Source organism: Lolium perenne, chromosome 3 (assembly GCF_019359855.2).
Source record: "Lolium perenne isolate Kyuss_39 chromosome 3, Kyuss_2.0, whole genome shotgun sequence".
NCBI lineage: Eukaryota > Viridiplantae > Streptophyta > Magnoliopsida > Poales > Poaceae > Lolium > Lolium perenne.
The window spans coordinates 70,153,041-70,158,976 of NC_067246.2; the positions used below are offsets into that span (position 1 = coordinate 70,153,041).

Below are 5,936 nucleotides of genomic sequence, written 5' to 3' on the forward strand. Positions count from 1 at the left end.
ACCGGTCCCGATGACTCTAAGTCACAATCTGGGTACGTGTTTATATTGAATGGTGCTGCAAAGAAGCTGGGCAAGCTCGAAGCGGTGCACGGTGGCGAAGTCTTCAACGGAATCGAGTACATAGCGGCTTAGAGGCTTCATCGAAGCGGTATGGATGAAGAGGTTCATTGTAGAGCTCGGTGTGGTTCCTAGTGCATTGGACCCATTAATCATTTCTTGTGATAACATGGGTGCCATCGCCAATGCACAAGAGCCAAGGTCACACAAGAGGCTGAAGCATATCAAGCTGCGTTACCACTCGATTCGCGAGTACATCGAAGATGGAGAAGTAAAGATTTGCAAAGTACACACTGATCTGAATGTAGCAGATCCGTTGACTAAAGCTCTCCCTAGGGCAAAGCATGACCAACACCAGAATGCCATGGGTGTTAGGTATATTACAATGTAATCTAGATTATTGACTCTAGTGCAAGTGGGAGACTGAAGGAGATATGCCCTAGAGGCAATAATAAAGTGGTTATTATTTATATCTTTATGTTTATGATAAATGTTTATATATCATGCTATAATTGTATTAACCGAAACATTAGTACATGTGTGATATGTAGACAAACAAGAAGTCCCTAGTATGCCTCTTAAACTAGCTTGTTGATTAATGGATGATTAGTTTCATAATCATGAACATTGGATGTTATTAATAACAAGGTTATGTCATTGTATGAATGATGTAATGGACACACCCAATTAAGCGTAGCATAAGATCTCGTCATTAAGTTATTTGCTATAAGCTTTCGATACATAGTTACCTAGTCCTTATGACCATGAGATCATGTAAATCACTTATACCGGAAAGGTACTTTGATTACACCAAACACCACTGCGTAAATGGGTGGCTATAAAGGTGGGATTAAGTATCCGGAAAGTATGAGTTGAGGCATATGGATCAACAAAGTGGGATTTGTCCATCCCGATGACGGATAGATATACTCTGGGCCCTCTCGGTGGAATGTCGTCTAATGTCTTGCAAGCATATGAATGAGTTCATAAGAGACCACATACCACGGTACGAGTAAAGAGTACTTGTCAGGAGACGAGGTTGAACAAGGTATGGAGTGATACCGAAGATCAGACCTCGGACAAGTAAAATATCGCGAGACAAAGGGAATTGGTATTGTATGTGAATGGTTCATTCGATCACTAAAGTCATCGTTGAATATGTGGGAGCCATTATGGATCTCCAGATCCCGCTATTGGTTATTGGTCGGAGTGAGTACTCAACCATGTCCGCATAGTTCACGAACCGTAGGGTGACACACTTAAAGTTGGATGTTGAAATGGTAGTACTTGAATATGGAATGGAGTTCGAATATTTGTTCGGAGTCCCGGATGAGATCCCGGACATCACGAGGAGTTCCGGAATGGTCCGGAGAATAAGATTCATATATAGGATGTCATTTTATGTGAATTAAAATGTCGCGGAAGGTTCTATGGAAGGTTCTAGAAGGTTCTAGAAAAGTCCGGAAGAAACCACCAAGGAAGGTGGAGTCCACATGGGACTCCACCTCCATGGCCGGCCAACCCTAGTGGAGGAGAAGTCCCAAGTGGACTCCCCCTTAGGGGGCCGGCCACCCCCCCATATGGGAGGTGGAACTCCCACCTTTGGTGGGAGTCCTAGCTTGGCTAGGTTTCCCCCTCTTATGGAAGGTTTTTGGTTCGGGTCTTATTCGAAGACTTGGACACCAACACTTGGGGATCCACCTATATAATGAGGGGCCAAGGGAGGGGGCCGGCCACCCCAAGACCACAAGCTGGCCGCCCCCCTTGAAGTGGCCGGCCACCCCCTCCCAAACCCTAGCCGCCCCCCTCTCCTCCATATCTCCCGCGTAGCTTAGCGAAGCTTGATGCGTGTGGTTGGCACGTCCGTTGGGAACCCCAAGAGGAAGGTGTGATGCGCACAACGACAAGTTTCCCTCAGTAAGAAACCAAGGTTTAATCGGACCAGTAGGAGTCAAGAAGCACGTTGAAGGTTGATGGCGGCGGGATGTAGTGCGGCGCAACACCAGGGATTCCGGCGCCAACGTGGAACCTGCACAACACAACCAAAGTACTTTGCCCCAACGAAACAGTGAGGTTGTCAATCTCACCGGCTTGCTGTAACAAAGGATTAACCGTATTGTGTGGAAGATGATTGTTTGCAGAAAACAAGAAACAAGTATTGCAGTAGATTGTATTTCAGTAAAGAGAATTGGACCGGGGTCCACAGTTCACTAGAGGTGTCTCTCCCATAAGACAAGCAGCATGTTGGGTGAACAAATTACAGTTGGGCAATTGACAAATAAAGAGAGCATGACCATGCACATACATATCATGATGAGTATAGTGAGATTTAATTGGGCATTACGACAAAGTACATAGACCGCCATCCAACTGCATCTATGCCTAAAAAGTCCACCTTCAGGTTATCATCCGAACCCCTCCAGTATTAAGTTGCAAAGCAACAGACAATTGCATTAAGTATGGTGCGTAATGTAATCAACAACTATATCCTTAGACATAGCATCAATGTTTTATCCCTAGTGGCAACAGCACAACACAACCTTAGAACTTTCTGTCACTGTCCCAGGTGTCAATGCAGGCATGAACCCACTATCGAGCATAAGTACTCCCTCTTGGAGTTACAAGCATCTACTTGGCCAGAGCATCCACTACAACAGGAACCCCCCTTCAGCAACGCATCAATGCGTTGCCGAATGTTCATATAGGCGTTGGGAACCTCTACACCAACGGATTTAGCATGCGTTGCCATAGGTGGCGTTGCAAGGGTCTACAACTACGCATATACATGCGTTGGTAAACGACATAAGGAAGCGTTGTAAGATAGCAACACATATAGTTAGAGCCGAACAACGGTTCATATGCGTTGGTGGCTAACCTGCATGAATGGTTTTTAAAATAATATAGAAATCATTGCAAAATCTTACAAGAGTTACTCGATAGCTCTAACCATTAATGGTGAATCATATATATTGGATTATTTGTTCAGCAGAGTGCACATGGCCCACAATATTATAAACGGAAAGACCTTATATATTGAATTAGCTTTGTAGCTTTACAAAGAAGATGATCCAATGAATACAAGATGTGTATATGTGAAAATGAAATTCTAAACACTAATTTCTAACTATATGTAGTAGGACTATTATCAGCCTTGCATCATCCACTTGTATTGGGAATCTGCAACAACAGAACAAACTGTGATAAGTAATGTGACATTAGCAATACAAGTAATAAGTTAATAAAATACTTCAATTTATAATAGCTGCAAGATACAGCGGATGAAGGCCATGAGGTAATTACACTTCTAGCATGACCGCTTCTCTAAACACAGAAGTGAGTTATTGTTTATTCTCTATAAAGAGCAAGGTCAAAGTAACAACAACAAAACAATAATATTTTTTTGTCATATATACATTATTATCTCTTGGTTGCAGCAGATTCTTGTATGAACTCTTCTTTCTAGATGTTATTAATCTTCCAAGACTACTGTACTCGTTGGGGGGAGCTTTGCTTGGGAGTGCAATCTGATTTACACGAAGTATCTTGAAGCCTTTTATAGTTCACGGAGTATAAGATTAATTGAATATAGCAAACACAATAAAAGATGACGCTTTATAATTGCCTAATAATTTTCTTTTGAATAAACCTGTTATAGTTGAGGGTAAAAGATGTAAAAGAATATAGTAGATAGAATAAAAGATGTCGCATCCTAATCTGCTAAGAATTTATGTGCTTTCCCAACTACATGTGCATCCTTCTAGAAGAAACCTGATACAGAGTAGTAAATTTGGAGAGACTACATATTATTGGGAAGTAAGTAAATTCAGATATATCTGCACACTTATGCATGGATGCTAGTATGTGAGATGCCTAGACTGATATATTTGAAGCCATAAGTACCTCAGGACCAAGGACGTCACCAGGCTGCACCACATACTCTGATTACTCTATGAACCCTTCTTCTGTACAACCATGGCTTTATACTTGTCATACTTGCACTGCACAAAGAATGAAGATTTGCCTCTGGTCTGAAATTGCAAAACACAAAGCTGTCATAAGAAACCAGCATTAATTTCAAAACTATTGTGTATAGCCTCATGTGAAGATTACCCGACAAAGAATAATACATAATACATAATCTAGGCAGTCAAAGAATGTTAGATCTCAGTGATCTCCCTCCATGAGTAGTAAGGATTTTATTAAATATAATATTAGAAGTCAGCGCAGCCTGAAAGTTGCATACCATTGACATTCATACACAAATCATCGAATGCAAGATGAATTTGAGCTAATAAATTATTTTGTTCCCCACATGTATAGCCAACAGACTGAAACTGGTCCGTAAGATATTTCTTCAAGTGCATATATAGGTAAGAACGGATCTGTGTTTCTGCACATATAAAATCGAAGGATTGCCTAGCACCTCATAAGCACGGGATGTCTAATATTTATGGATCAGATGAACAAAACGATAACTAGGTAATCAACCGTACCACTGTCAAACCATAAAACCCAAGTTGATGTTCAGACACTACATGCATATCGCATAACGCCATCAACAACAATAGAAGCTGCTATGATATAAAATTTAGTAGAACATATCATGTACTGATTAGGGGAGGCCATGCTGGGTGAGACTTGAGAGCAGGGTGAGTGAAATTAGTAAGAAGGACCGATTGACCTGTAGGACTTGGTCACCTGATTAAGAGAGGCGAAGCTGGGTGAGGGCAGGGAATTTGGCACTGTTGCAGAATACCCAGGAGCGAGCGTCCGTGAATGAGAGGCAGGAACGGTAGGCGGAGCATCACAGATCCACAAAGCAAATTACCTAAGATAATGAGTAACAGATCAAGCCAACCAAAGACTGCAAAAACAATACTATATTTAGATCTCGAAAAAAAGACTGCAAAAATTGGATGGGGTGAGAGGGAGATTTAAAGATGTCCAGTTCCGAATTGGATTGCCGGACCAGCAGTGCCGCTGCACCTACTCGCTCGTCAATGGTCGGTGATGCAATGGTGTTCGTCTCGCCGCCGGAAATCATTGCCTAATCTTTGGAATCCGAATCCCATATGAGAACGAAGCACGACCGGTGGAACCTGGAGAAGGAGACAGCAATAGAGATAGATCGAGATGGAGATGCTCGCATAGGATTTTGGGGGTGGTTTCCCATCGGCGGACAGTACGTATTACTAGCTGGAGGAGAAGGATTGGGATTAAGGGGGGTTATATGGAACACGTCTTATCCGCTCGCTCGGGAAGTGGGGCAAGTTGTTCCGTAGCAGCGCATCCTCAAACCGTTGTAACTTATACGTAGCTATACGGGGGTTTGTGGTGTAGTGATCTACTAGTAACGGAAAACATGCAAGATCATAAACAACACGTAGATATAACTTTGATAATCAACATAACAAGTATTCTCTATTCATCGGATCCCAACAAACGCAACATATAGAATTACAGATAGATGATCTTGATCATGTTAGGCAGCTCACAAGATCCGACAATGATAGCACAATGGGGAGAAGACAACCATCTAGCTACTGCTATGGACCCATAGTCCAGGGGTAGACTACTCACACATCACACCGGAGGCGACCATGGCGGCGTAGAGTCCTCCGGGAGATGATTCCCCTCTCCGGCAGGGTGCCGGAGGCGATCTCCTGGATCCCCCGAGATGGGATCGGCGTTGGCGGCGTCTCTGGAAGGTTTTCCGTATCGTGGCTCTCGGTACTGGGGGTTTCGTCACGGAGGCTTTAAGTAGGCGGAAGGGCAAGTCAAGAGGCGGCACGGGGGGCCCAGACCATAGGCCGGCGCGGCCAGGGGGGGGGGGGGGGCGCACCGCCCTAGGGTTTGGCCACCCCGTGGCCCCTCTTCGT

At 43.6% G+C, this 5,936-nt stretch overlaps 1 long non-coding RNA gene across 1 annotated transcript; it reads right to left on the minus strand.

The window, feature by feature from the left end:
- Positions 1–3,061: 3,061 nt before the first annotated feature.
- Positions 3,062–5,323, minus strand: LOC127341555 (uncharacterized). Its single transcript, XR_007875636.1, has 4 exons — positions 5,048–5,323; positions 4,756–4,885; positions 3,958–4,085; positions 3,062–3,234 (listed from the first exon to the last, which is right to left on the minus strand). It is a non-coding gene; the product is annotated as an uncharacterized lncRNA (long non-coding RNA).
- Between the last annotated feature and the right edge of the window lie 613 nt (positions 5,324–5,936).